Raw genomic sequence first — 14,493 nt, 5'->3', positions numbered from 1 at the left:
AGAAGACTGCTTTTACCATACCATCTCTCAGCTTGACCAAAAGGTATGCCAAGGAGATGGGTAAAGTTCACGAGAAAAGGATTCAGCCTGTATCTAGTAACACGAACTGACACATAAGTGATAACTATGCAGCAGAGAGTCTTCTAAGGACATACATGTATTAATCCATTTAATCCCTACAACAACCACTATAGAGTGGATGCTATCACTAGCCCCACTTTATCAGAAAGGGAGATAACATACTAACATACTCTGATCATGAATGACCTTACCCAAGGTTACCTGACACTAAGTGGCAGGGCAAGGATTCCCACTCAGGCATTTGGCTGCAGAGGGTGCAGGTAGAACCTAGCCTCTCCAAGACACTGGCCGAGGTCATTGCAGGCCACCAGCCAGGTCACTTCTGATCCACGAAGGCAGCTTGCCAAGCTCACCTCCTGAGCCTAATGTTTTCATCCTCTTTCCCCTTGCAAGCTCAGAGCTGTGCTGCCCTGTGCCTTCTCCAGTCAGCCCTGCCCGGGCTGTTCTCCATATATACCTCCATTTGTGATCTCTTCTCTTTGTTATGGAGGAAGTCAACTGCTTTTCCTCCCATTTAAAATGGCCCATTAAGATGGCCTTTCCAGGGCTTTCCTGTCAAACTGGCTGATTATCTTCCTAAGGTTATCAGGAATGAAGGCTGAGGGTGGGGAGTTGCCCCAACCTTGTGTCCAAGCAGATTTCCTCTACTCCACCTATGCCAAACTGACACTATTTGAAAGGATCTGTCAAAATGCACATGTGTATTCTCATTAAGCTGCTCCCCGGAATGGAAGAGTGAGTTAGGGAGAAGTCCTTTGCTGGGTACACACTTTGCAGGTTGGAACCCCAAGCTTTCCTCTAGCTTGGAAGAGTGACGTCTGGAAGCAGTCCACTGCCATGTTTAATTAGAACATTCAAATCACTTCATAAAAGACCCAGGAGAGAGAGAGAGAGCAGACGATAGTTACCAGGCCTGTCAACATTGATCCCAGGCCACCTGTATCCATCTTAATTTGTGGCCTTTCACATAGCTGATGACTAAAGAGACTTCAAATGAGTTTTAACCCCGTTCCCTAGGATTTATGAGGATATGAATCTTAATCTCACTTTCCCACTGTTATCTCTGAGTGACTGGACAGATAAGAAACCAAACTCATGTCAAATAGTCAAATAGTCCCAAAGTTTTCATGATGTTTTGGGAAGCATGAACCACAGCAGTTAAGATAGGTTTCACTGTCTGCTTTTCTCTCACATGGCAAGAGGTGATCAGGACATGCAGGGACGTCCTCAAGCCCCATCCTCAAGTCACGCTGCAAAAACCCTCTGGAGGAAGTGTCTCTCCTCCGAGGTTTAGGGATAGAGTCTCCCCTCGGAAGTCCCCTCTCCTTGCCCTTGCCCTTCTGTCATGCCTTCCTGCTGAATCACCAAGGGTGGTGTGTAAGAGGAGATGGGCAGGCTTTGGGCAAACACAATTACAATATTCACGTTAAACTCACAATAGGCATGGTTAGTTAACCAACCTCTGGATTCCGAGTCACACAAAAAGTTCATCATGCAAAGCACATCGATGCCTCTTTTACCATTTTTCGTTTTGAAGGTACTTTTGACTTCATTCTGACAATTATATGAAGATGTTCTGGAAGCACTAATAGACTACGGATGTCGTAGTACAATCTCCATTTCTCTGGCTTAGAATCTCTTGACTTCATGCACATTTCGGAAAAGACACATTGATTTCATATTGAGCTTTTGAATTTGGGGTTGCTGCATTCTCTTCTCTTTATTCCTATAAGTAATCCTTCTTCTCTGATTTTTGTTGTTTGAGATCTGAAGTTACCTACTCTTTCTTGAACTGGACAAAATAAATTACTCACAGGATACAGCCAAGTTATAAACAGTATTGTCATCATCTGGGGAGGCAGGGCAGAGATTCCCGGCATAATGAGCTTAATTCACTGGAAATAACAGAATATGTCTTCTAATGTTTACACAAACGTGGGCTTGGCTACTCCCCGACTCTGCATCATTCCAGAAACAATTCAGCAAAGAGAAACTCAACCTTCCAACATTTTATTGCATCCAAGAGACACTTTTATTTCCTATGAAGCCTCTTCTCTCCATCTTAAGGAACAGTGTAAAATAGAAGAGAAAGGTACAGACACAGACTGGTGGTCAAATCTTGGCATCACCACTCACTGTGTGTGTGACCTTGTTAAAATGGCCTAAGCCTCAGTTTGCTCATTGGTAAATGGCAATAACATTACCTGCCTCACAAATTATTGTTACGATTACATGGGATAAAAGATGGAAAGAATTTACTCAGCACAGAGCCTGGGATATGTATGTGTCAATAAATGCTAGTAGTAGAAGCATCCATTTGAATGTTCTGAAATAGATTATTTCGCTTTGGTCTTTAAGACATTGAGTGTCATGACGGCACACACGCACACACACACACACGCACACGCACGCACACACCCTTCCCAGTGCTACTGCTGTCATCTACCATTGGTTTCTCTTCCTCACTGCGCATTCTATGGTTCCCTGACCTAGTGTTGTGGTTTCTCTTTTAGGCTTCCAGGCAAGGGGATACCAGGGTTTGGGGCTGCTAAAAAGGTTCTTCCTTCAAGTGACAAGGTCTGCATTAGAACATGCTGACATCTTCCTGGTGAAGCTCCTTCTTGGTGAAGGTCTCCCAGTGACACTCAGACACCATTTTTCAGAAGAAGCCTGGCAAGAACAGGTGAAAGCAGACTCCTTCTTCGTGGAGAGCAGGGCAGCAGGCGGGTGGTGGTGAGCAGCCTCCGTCTGGGGGAGGGAGACAAGAGGGCGACCCCAGCTGACCATCAGCAAGCCCGCATCCTCAGCCCCAGATGAACAGCTCCACATCGATTTGCTTCCTGTCAGATTGTACCCTTTATGCAGGACACAGTCACTAGAAAGCGCTTCTTTTCTCTGCCCATTTCCTCTTCTCGGCATGAATTCCCCCTTTATGCAGACTAGCTCTACGGTCATGACTGCGTCCACCACGAGTCAAAACAACCAGGCCTTCCGTCTGAGAAAAAAATCCGCTTCGGTCTATTCTATGAAAATTGCACAGATCTCAAATTGCTTTTTTAATCGAATTCTGTACTTTTTGACCAGTTTGTTTATACTTTTGCATCTTTCCTGAATGGTTTGGAGAGTTTTTTATATATATTTAAAACCATAGTGCCAAAATTGAATTTTAAAAATAAAGATGAAGGAAAATAAGAAAAACTAGTAAAAGCGAAGCCTGCCTTGGAATTAGTCCACCAGAAAGCCCTGCAGAAGTGCTCGTTTTCAGATCAAGACTTGGCTCTGCTCAGCCTATGGTCAAGGCAAAGCTCAGGCCAAACAGTAGAAACGGAGTCCCACAGACAGTCAATTTGCAGCGTTCTTTTCTACTCACGTAAAAACTGGCCAGCGCAGCCCGGTGACTGCGTTCTTCTCAGGTGATCAGCCCTATGTAGGGACCTCTAAATATCCTTTAGCAGTCTTCCTGTCCCAGAGGGAACGAAAGGCCAGAGGGTGACGTGGCCCCTGCCGAGTAGCGGGAGGGTCTGGTCAAGCTCTCAGGAAAGGGTGAGACCCTGCCTGGAGCCAGCAGCCAGCAGGTGACCTCACCCAGCGTGGCTCCGGCCTTTCAACTTGTTCACTAAAAGAGGCCATTTTTCACCGAGACATCCAGGAGGCCCAATCTTTCAGAGTGGGCGGGTGGGCGGGGCCGGCGTATGGGTGGGCGGGGCGGGCGCTCGCACCTGCGGGCGGGCGCTGCGCGGGGCAGGTGTGCGGGCTGGGCCCTTGTGCGCATGTGCAGAGTCAGGGCCCTTTGGAATCGACCCGGTCAAGCGGCTGTTACTGGGGGCAGCCTGGGGGGCGCTAGGGCGGCAGGTGCACCCCAGACAGCGCTTCACCCCGCAGTAAATTCCATAATTACAGGTCACCGAGTGGGCGCCCCTTTGAAGTGAGGGACTTTCTTGTTCCTGCGGCGGATACAATTTGGCTGAGATATCAAATGTAGATAGTAAAAATTTAATTAACAAATCAAAGCCTTTATCTGGAGTTTTTAGAACTGTGGCCAACAGTTTTCTTCCATCTTAAGAACTCCAGTCAGAGCCGAAGAGAAGAAAGCAGCGCCTTTGTAGAGCATTAAACCTACAACTTTTCCTGGTGAGTGCTCTCACAGATAAGGCTCCCCATAAGCGTCTGCTCCTTCTGGAAGAGGCTTTGAGGCCCCTCTGCAAAGGGGCTGCATTTTTGAAAGCCCTCTGAGACTTTGCTCTGGTTAACCGTTTGTCTTCAGAGCCCAGGGAGATTCTCCCAACTAGCCAAGCTGTGAGAGACGCTGTCCCTCTGGTGGGGTTACGTGGACAGGCCACACTCCCAGGACCGAAAACACAACCGACCCAGTCTTTCTTCTGGGAGCGTATTGTGGACTCAGTCTTAGGAGACACGTAGAGATAAAGCAGTATTAATTACTCACAGGTAACAATTTACTTCCCTTTCAGCCTTTCAACACATTCACACGAGGGAAGCCGCGAGGCTGCCATCCACCACAGCTGCAGATGCGGAAGCCAGGCTCAGAAAGGAAAAGAATGTTTTCTGCCTCCTAGTCCAGACAGAACTCTTATGAATAAAAAGCACGAGGAAATAATGCAGGGCAACGTGTAATTAACATGTAATTAAAACATCAGAATCCAACTTTGTGGATTTGGATACAAATGAACTCTATACATACCTATATTTACTTAAGGTTATCAAGATGTAATCTCTGAGTGTGATTAAACGTGATTTTTCTTTCCATTTTGTGTGTTTTGCTCTAGCTTTTAGGTTTTCTAAAATTAACGTATGTTCAATTTATAATAACAAATTACTACAGCAGTTAATCGAACTCTTGGAGGCAGAGACCAAGTGGCCCCAGTGGCTGGCTCCCAGTGCTGATAGCCCGTAGTTTGGGATTAATTGGACTAGATAGGGTTGAACTGGAGGGAATAGGGAAGAACAGAGTTCACTCCAGATTTCACGCACAGGATAAGAAGTGGGTCTGAAGGAGGAATGCACAGGAGAAGCAGGCATCCATCTGTAGAAAGCATCTAAAAGACACAAAGGCAGGGACACCACTTGACCAGAGGAAATTTAGGAATTTCTCCCTCATCTCACTTCCTTTTCCAGTGCCCAGGGAATAAGCGTAAGCCAGAGGACTCCAGATATTCTCCTCTGGTCCATCAGCTGTTACGTTGCTCGCATTGGCACTGTGATTTCGAGAAGAGTGGAAACAGTGAGGAAGCCTGAAAAGGGAGAGAGGAAGCCCCTTGAGACCCAAAGCCTAGGAGCAGAGCAAATCTACTCCTCTGATCTGAGAGCAAGGGTATCTCACAGGCTATGTCCAAATGAGGCTAAAACTGGGGTTGGTTTAGTCAGTTTGGGGGCACTAATATATATGGGGTGGGGGGAGATACAGGCAGGCTGTGAAAGAAGGAATGGGATTAGTCCAAGTTAAAATGGCCAATTCAGAAGCAGCGTGGCTTAGTGACCTTTATCATTGCACAGGAGCAGATGGCTCCCCTCGCCACTATGTTCCAGTCTGGCAATGTTTCAGCACTGCCAAGCCATCTTGGCCAGCTTGTCCCTTCAAGTGAAGTGCCTGACTCGTCGGAGACCATCCTGCCCGAGGCCACCTGAGAATCCTCACCTGGAAAAGGTTAAGAAGCAGCTGGCCAAAGGAAACCCTTCCTGACTGCACGCTGCCACTCCAGCTCTCGTCCACCATCCGGCCCCCAAGGAGGTTCCCACTCCAACAGCTAGTGTTCCATTGCTAAGCATAAATGTGGTCTAAGATGCATTTGACAAAGAAAGGTATTTAAGACTGTCATGATTTCTCTTTCAGGTGACTGTCTTGTTGGAAAATAAAAGAAAATGCCCGTGACACCCTCAGGGTGGGGGCAAGTCATCGGGAAAACTGTAAGAAGATGCCATCACGTTTAAAGCATCAAATGGTTTTTTGTGTGGTGTTTTCAATTTTTAAAAATTTTTATTTGTGCTTCAAAATTTAAACCCAAGACACATAGACTTCACAGAAAAAGCATCACATAGCTTTAAGACATATTTCTTCACCCTGTGGTTAAAACAGAAAAAAAAATTTTAAGAGCTTCAAAAAATAATAGCATTGCAGGCCTTAATTTATTTTTACAATTCGCTGGGTCTGCAATGTATTAAACATGAGAAGCTCCTCCGGGCTGGTCTGGTTTTCATAAGTGTGCCTTGCTAATTCATCTGCACTTGCTTCATGACTGGGAGAGCTGGCAGGGCAAGACCGGGTCTAGGGAGCTCTTCTTGAGCAGCACATAGCTGACCATATGCTCACTTAGACCTTTGATGGATGGGATCTGGTAAAAGGGGAGCTGGTATTTAGGCTACAATCCTGAAGGCAGATGTCCAAAATCTCAGGTGTCCCTATTGATTTGTTAAAGCAATTCATTAATCAAGCAACACTTTAACTATAGTTGCTATTTCTCGGGTCCTTAGTACATGCCCAGCACTGTAAGCTATTGTACTGTTAATCGTAACAGCATCCCTGAGGAGTAGGAACACTTATCCCTACTTTTCCATGACACAATAATTGACAGAGATAGGCTTTGACTCCTGGTCCATTTTACTACGAAAGCGCCTGTTCTGAACTAGTTCCATCCTGCCACCATTCTATAGGCAGATCTGTTGGGCATGTAAAACCATACATCTGCGGTCCCCGCCTGCCTGCTGTGTGTTTTAAGGTATCTTTGTGCAGTAAGCTATCCACATAAACTGTCAGCTCCCTCTGACAGGATAGCAGCAAGTGCTGTAGCACTCACGGGGAGTGTGATCCTGTCTGCTGGAAACACCAGGGAGGTTTCCACGGAGGAGTCTGAACTGGCTCTTCAGTGATGATATTGTGAGAAGAAACTGGAAGGCGACCCAGGTTAATGTTTTCATATGTTCTGAGTAGGTTAGAAGATGGGAGGAGCCATTCTTAAAACATCTTTATGTGTTCTTGCAACACTTGGGGAGAAAAGATCCATTTCCATGGCTACAATAGTTCTGAGTTTAAATCTATGGTAACAAGCCCAAGATAAAGTTAACGCCACCACACCACCAGCAGCGGCTGCCAGTTATCGAGTGTTTAGTCTGTGCCCAACACTGTAGTCAGTCTTTTGCAATTATCATCTCATTAGATCTTCCAGTAATCTTAAATTCCTATCATATCCCCATTTAACAGATGAGGAAACTGAGGCCTACGGGGGTAGGTAAGTTGCTCATGTTCACACAGCAACTAAATAGCAGAACTGGAGTAGAACTGGGACTCTCTGCTTTAAGAATGTGCGCTTCAGCCCTTGGCCATCCTGCCTCTCTCTGTGCAGCAATGTATGGAAGACATGGGGAAGGACTCAAACTGACTCCAAAAGGACATTCTGGGAAGATGCACTGTGGAAGCAAAGAAGTTTGTACTAGGGATCAGAAGTGACTCTCTGAGAATTGAAGCAAACCCACAGGGTTGGAGAGAAAGTGAAATGAAAGATGGCAACGCTCAGAGGTGAAGCGTCATCATTTCCTCTTTTCCTCCAAGAGAAGGCCCATCTGGCAAATAATCCAAGTCCAAGGACATAGTTAAGAGTACACGTGTGTGGCCCAGGATGACAGCAGGTGATGCACACAACAGGGGCCTGAGTATTTGTCCCCGAAGGGGGCCGAGACTCTCAGCCTGAGAAAAATGAGCATCCACAGAATGGGATCTGGCTGGCCTGGAAATTTAGGGTTCCAAGTGAAAATACTGACTTGCTGTTTGTGACAGGTTATTTCCCCCCTGGGAGGCCCGTCCCATAGTTAGATATTACTGTGGTCACTACACTCATTAGTAGAAAGCTGATGTAAGAATGTCACATTGGTCTACGATTGGCTTTTAGTTTGGCCAACACTGAAAGGCTGAGCCAACTGCGGAGGGCTCTGGCACATGCTGGCCAGGAAGCCTGGGGTTGCGACTCCAGGAAAGGATCAGGTCACATAGCACAGAGCCACCAACAGTCCTCCTCTCCTCCAGTACCTTCTCCTGCTGTCTCCACAGCTAGGCCCCCACCCCACTGAGAGTCTGTCCTCCTCTCCTCCAGTACCTTCTCCTGCTTTCTCCATAGCTAGGCCCCCACCCCATTGAGAGTCTGTCCCCTCTTCCCTCCAACCCTCCAAAATCAGAAGTCATATAAAACTCATGGCCTCAGGGACGAGCTTGGGACTGAGAGCTGGGGGGGTCCCAGATTTCAGTCTGTGCTCAGCCCAGAACCAGCTATGTGATCTGGGGCAAATCACGTGTACATCTAAAACCTGCTTGAAGGACACGGCGAGCTCCCAGAACAGTGAGAATTTGCATGTCCAGAAGAAGAGGGAAGGCCCCAGGGAGGAGCCCTGGGTTTGGGGGCTACTCTTCCTCACAGAGCAGATGCCAATTCCAAAAGCAAAGGCAGTGACTGAGAAGCTGAGCATAGCTTTTCGCAAACTCATGGTGCGGAGGGGTCAAAAAGAGTTCAGCTTCAGCAAAGAGAAGGGGCCCTGGGAAGCAACCCAGGTTCTCCATCCAAATCCTGAGAGGCTACACCCAAGGAGCAAGAGGGAAGCAGGAATGGACCAGCCCTCGTGAGGACTGAAGCCCAGCTTGGCCCCTGAATCATCTCAGTCCCTGACTGGATCAAGATGCTCAGCAGCCTCTCAAAGGCAAAAGCAAGCTCTTCAGGCAGAACGAAACTGTCTCAGGTGGGAACTCAGAGATGCAGGAAGACACAAAGAGTGGTGAGGATGTGGGTAAACAGAAATGAATACTAACTATACAGTACCATAATTCTGCCCTGAAGGGGTTTAAATATATGTAAAATTAAAACACACACAACAATAGCACAAAAGGATGGAGGCAGGTAAATGGATGTAGTGTAAGTGTCTGACACTAAGCTTCTTGATTACAACGTAAGTGCCTGACATTAAGCTTTTAATTGCCGAGGCATCCATTTCAAAGATATCCATCTCGAAGAAACGCACTGCCAGCTGTAGAACACACTACTAGACAAGGAACCAGGCTGCCCCGGCCCATGAAGTTCCCCTTTCAGAAAGCCCTGGGTAACCCTGCTTTTCCCTTCCCACGCTCTAATTCCCACTCTTTATGCTTTAAATTCGCCAATAAAGAGTGAACCCACAAAACTCTAAGCACCCCACCTTGGACCCTAATAAAGCAGAGCCCCAGGGCCATGTTCCCTCCCTCTCTTTCTACCTGTGACCCCGCTTTGTGGCCCCTGTCATGCCGCGTACCCTCCAGGACTTGTGAGTCATAAATCCTTTTCAAACTTCCCCGGTGGTTGTTGCTGAGGTGCATCTTGCAATCTTAATAAGAACCGCAAGGCCCCGTCCAGAAGCAAAATTAGCTCCAGGTGGGGAAATTCTGTGGGGGCCACCTCAAGTGGTCCGGGCCCAGGTGAGGGCCTCGAGCATTCCTAGCCCACAGCATCACTGCCGATGGACTGAGACCCACGCAACAATGGAGCTAAAGTGTTCTCAGTTTCCTTCATTCAGAAAGCCGTAAAAGAATTAATTTATGTTAGACTTTAGTGAATCAAGGAAGGATATTATAATTTCCATGATAACTGCGAAAAGAACAGTAAAACAACATGTAACTAACAAACTAATAGCATAGGATAGAGAGAGGAATAACACGATGATTAACTTAAAAGGGACAATAGAAGAAAGATAAAGAACAAAGAGAAGGGAACAATTAGGAAACAAATAGTAAAAGGGTAGACTTAACCCAAATATATCAGTAATTACACTAAATGTAAATGCACATTTCAATTAAAAGACAAAGATTATCAGATGGGGCGGGGGGTGGAAACTGATGCTTATAAGACCACACCTTAAATATAAGAGTAAAGAAAGACTGAAAAGATGGGAAAAGATATAGCATGCAAATAATAACTAAAGGAAAGCTGGTGTAGCTGTCCTAATATCACACACTTTAAGGCAAGAAGCATTCTTAGAAATAGAGAAGAATTTCATAATGATTTGCCTAATAGAAAATAATAATTTTACCAAGGTTTTAATAAAGAGGGAGTCAAGCCACAGAGTGGGAGAAACTATTTTTCACAAATCTGTCTGACAAAAACTCTCAAATTCAGAATACATGCATGTGCCACATAACAGTGTTTCGGTCAATGACAGACCACATCTATGATGGTGGACCCATAGGATTAGTATCATAGAGCCTAGGTGTGTAGTAGGCTATACTATCTAGGTTTGTGTAAGTACACTCTATGATAGTCATGCGACAAAGTCACCAGACGCATTTCTCAGAACGTATCCCCATTGTTAAACAATGCATGACCGCATAGGAAAAAACTCCTACAAGTAAGTTAGAAAAAGGAAGATAGTACAATTTTTTTTTTTAGTGAGCAAAATCTTAAACAGGGACTTCACAAAAAAAGGATATCCAGATGGTCAAAAGACCTATGAAAAGATGCTCTATTTTATTAGTCATCAGGGAAATGCAAAGTAAACCACAATGGGATACCTGTAGATACCGCCACTTAATGGCTAAAACTAAAAAGACAGACAATATTAAGCATTGACAAGGATGTGGAGCAAGCGGAGCTCTCATACCCTGCCAAGGCAGTGTATGTATTGGTACCAACCCTAAGAAAGTTGTATGACGATATGCACCACAGTTGGACATACACTTGCCCTATGACCAAGCAATTGCACCCCTAGGTATAGAGCCAAGAGAAATACGTGTCCATGTCTACCACAGACATGTTCAAAGCAACTTTGTTCATAATACTCTAGAACACGAAGCAATCAAAATGCCCGTTAATTATAGGATGGATAAATATGGTGTCTATAGTATATCTACACAATGGAATTCTGCTTAGAAATGAAAGGAAAGCGAGTGAACTTCTAGACATGCAGCCCCCTGGATGACCCTCAGCAGTGTGGAGGAATCACAGAAGTGTGGTGGTGAGAGGAGGAAGCTGGACACAAAAGAACACACACTGTGTGGTTCCATTTACATACAGTTTAAAACCAGAGAAAAGGATCTATAGTGGCAGCAGCCAGGATGGCTGTCACCTTGGGGGAAGGTGGTTGCGACTGAAAGGCGTCACTAGGAGGTTTCTGGAATGTTCTGCCTCTTACCTGGGTGCAGCTTACACAGCTGAGTTCAGTTTGTAAACGTCATTGCACTGTACACATAACAGCTGTGCACTTTTCTGTACAGACATCATTCTTCAATTTAAACAGAAAGCTTATTTCGATAAGTCTAATATATCCTGCAAGAGGAAGACTCTCTGAAAGTTTGCATCTTTCTCAGACTCTGTGAGCAACAGGACGGCTGGGATGGGCTTTTCATCCCAGGGTCACGGACGTCAGAAATCCCACACCTTCAGGCACCTCCCAGACCCACATTGTCAGTTTGGGTTCGAGACGAGCCAGTTTCCCTGTCACTAACACCCAGGCCAGGGCAGGGTCCTGGGGCAGCCAGTCAGAGCCGGGCTGAAAAGAGTGTGGGTAAACCAACAGGCAGTGGCCAAAGGCCTGGGACTTTTTGGGGTAGCCCTACCCTGTTTGTGTTGCAAAATCACATTCCCTAGTAAATGAAGCATTAATTTGATTGAATTGCAACAAGCGTGGGTTAGAAAAAAATAATAATAATTGTACTTGCTGGCATGGCAAACGTTGGCATTGGTCTCCTTACATCACTTCCTGGCATTTCTTTCCTAAATGGACGACAGAGCTGATGACCTCAATTCACTGAGGTGTGAACTGTGCTGTGACCTTGTTTTGGATCTTTGGCTGGCCAGGCGTGGAGCAGAGGATGGGAGTGGAGTGGAATTGGCTGTCAACCAGGTTGGAGACTGACGGTCCAGGGCCATAAGTGTCCTACATCCCTCCTCAGCAGCCTGCTGAGCCCCTCCTCAGGGACTCGGTGTGGAAGCTGCCTTTGACACACAGTGAAAGTGTTGCTCCAGGAAGCCCACTTGATGGGAAGTGGGAGGCCAGCAGACCACGTGCACCTGGTGGACAGAGGGAACGCAGGTCTTCAGTTATGTGGATCTAGGCTCTGGCTTTAGGGGTAAGAGTTAGCGAGAGCAGATGACTTTCCATCACAAAGGGAGGGAAGACTGGGGTGGGGAGTTGCTAAGGAGGCAGCAAAAGGTAAAAAAGAGAGTGCTGAGTCAAGCATGAGAGGCGAGACCTCAATTGGCAAAAGCAGCAGCAGCAGGAGGTTTTAAGAGCTGGGGAGTCTGCTGTCTAATTAGGTTATGCGCTGGGGAGAGGCTGCACTGTGGCTGCCTACTGCCTTCTCTCACATCGGTGACAAAAGCCTACTGCACACAGCACCATGTCAGCACTGCCTGGGAAGAGGGAGTTCCACTTCCAGTTTGGGGTGAGCCAGGGAGAAGACAAAGACACAGCCTCACAGCGCAGGGCAGAGAAGGAGAACCCAGACACAGCAGGACAGTGGAGCAAGGGCGGCAGGAGGGGAGCTGTGACACCTGCCCTAGGGAGGCAGGTCGTACTCATACAGCAAAGGAAAGAAGTGGCGATTGCACAGGTCGTGGCGGGCACTGGGTGAGGAAATACAGAAAGCGTGCTGACATGGTGGCTGAGACCTGTCAAGACAAGAGAGCAATTATTGTCTTGCTCCTTGAAATACCCTCTCCTTGCTTCTCCCTTTTTACGAAGTCCCAGCAGGCTAAGGAGCCATCTCCCCTCACCCTAGCCCTAATCCATTGCCGGCTTCCCTCCTCTGACCACTGTCCCATCTCACTGCCCCAGGAGAGTTCTGCTTTAATCTCAAGGTTCTGCATTCAGATCCAGCCGATTCCCACCCTTGGTCTAAGGCCTCTACAACCCAAGGAGAGTTTGGTTATGAGTTTTTGGTGTGGAACTAAATTGTTCTAGGGCATTGCAGTCACACAGCATGACACCGAATTCGGATGAGGAATCGGGCGCCCCTAAGAAAGGCGTTTTTCTGGTCAGCAGAGCATCCTCACACCGTGGGGAGTTTCATCTCTTGTATTCTGTCACGGCTTTCTATTTCAACATCACTCAACAAAGCCTCGCCAAATATCCTAAGGCACGCAAGCACCCCTTCCCCCTGGTCAGCCTGGTTTTATACTTTTCGAGAATGTGACATTGAAACAAGTTCTGTTCCCTAGATCAATACTTTACTAGGTGGAAACGTGCAGATGAAAGAGGCTAACTAGGTTGTGTTGCTGCCTGCCAGGAAATCTGTGAAAACTATTTTCATCTTTGCTAAGAGGTAAAATATTTATGTCTTTAATAAGCACAGCGACTGAGACATAAGTGTGCTTATAAATAGCTACACCAAAAATGTGCATACACACGCTACTTCAGTTAGGAATGTGGGGCCTTAGGAGTACCACTCTGACTCCTCCCCAGCTCGCGGCCCTCAGGGTAAAAGATAGCTGCCACCATCAACTTCAAAACAACTCTCCCTTTTCCACAGCCCCCAGGCCTTACGAGGGAAGCTCCCTCACGCTCCTGTTTATCCTGTTTATCGCGGATGCTCTTCTTCCAACCTCCCTGCGACAGCTAGGGCTCACAAAGGCGTGGCAGTCAGTTTCCCCGCTGTCAGGAAAGTGAACCCTTGGTCTCAGGCTGCTGGGTCGGGGATGACCTCAGGCCTGGCCATCAAGCGGTGCTGACAGTGTGGCAGGCAGAGTTTCTAGCTGCATTGCCTATCCATGCGGAGGGATCTTCCAGGACCTTCATGAGCCCCCAATACCAATTATAGCTCTGTGTAAACACACCCCCCTAAACACGATTGGCCAGCTGACAGGTTAGGATAAAACAGTCATCTGACCAGAACCGCTAAACCACTCAGTTCAGGGAGCTCAGGTTACAGGGACTATGAAACCTGAGTCAAACCTGAAGGACTGAGAGGACACAGGACACTTTCACCAGCCAATCTCCCTTTCTTACTGCCGGGTGAACAGCAATGTGAAAGAAAACGTGTGTTGGCACCAGAAACAGTTATGTGACTCAGTACTAGGAGCTCAGCTTTGCAGACCGCAGCCGGGGTGACACGAAAAGCTCAGAGGACAGAGAGCACTGAGGCCACTAAGGGTATTGAAAGAGAGGTTTCACTGCCATGGAACAGAAAATGAACACAGTTCACTAAAGAATACCTACACGTCTAGAATTCTTCAGGAGACGGCACAGACCCCCGGCACTTCTGAAAGTATTTTTGGCATTCAGTGTCTGCTCCAGATGCGTGAACACATCTCTCTGGGAGAGGTCTGGGTAAATCTAACAAAGCCCTCCAGGTCCCTGATTTTTAGGTTGAATGGCCTTTGAGTTGGCCTTCTTCCACACCCAAAAATTAATCCTGGGATTTTTCACATGCAACTGAGTGGAGTGAGCAGG

The 14,493-nt window shown here is 46.9% G+C and overlaps 2 long non-coding RNA genes across 5 annotated transcripts in view; both read right to left on the bottom strand.

Moving 5' to 3' along the window:
* The window catches only part of LOC111774551 (uncharacterized), a 55,405-nt gene that overhangs the window by 17,946 nt on the left and 22,966 nt on the right, over positions 1 to 14,493 (bottom strand). The window contains exon 4 of one of the 4 annotated variants that reach the window (XR_011441429.1): positions 11,758 to 12,113. The exons of the other annotated variants lie outside the window; for them this stretch is intronic. This is a non-coding gene — a long non-coding RNA (uncharacterized lncRNA). The remainder of the gene's footprint in view (positions 1 to 11,757; positions 12,114 to 14,493) is intronic. 4 annotated transcript variants of the gene reach the window in all.
* On the bottom strand, positions 2,078 to 3,750 carry LOC138925372 (uncharacterized). The gene is made up of 2 exons (XR_011441434.1): positions 3,452 to 3,750; positions 2,078 to 2,829 (listed from the first exon to the last, which is right to left on the bottom strand). It is a non-coding gene; the product is annotated as an uncharacterized lncRNA (long non-coding RNA).

The sequence above is a fragment of the Equus caballus genome, chromosome 8, assembly GCF_041296265.1.
Source record: "Equus caballus isolate H_3958 breed thoroughbred chromosome 8, TB-T2T, whole genome shotgun sequence".
Taxonomy (NCBI): Eukaryota; Metazoa; Chordata; class Mammalia; order Perissodactyla; family Equidae; genus Equus; species Equus caballus.
Note: the sequence above shows the minus strand (reverse complement) of the source record. Positions and strands in the feature narration are given on the sequence as shown.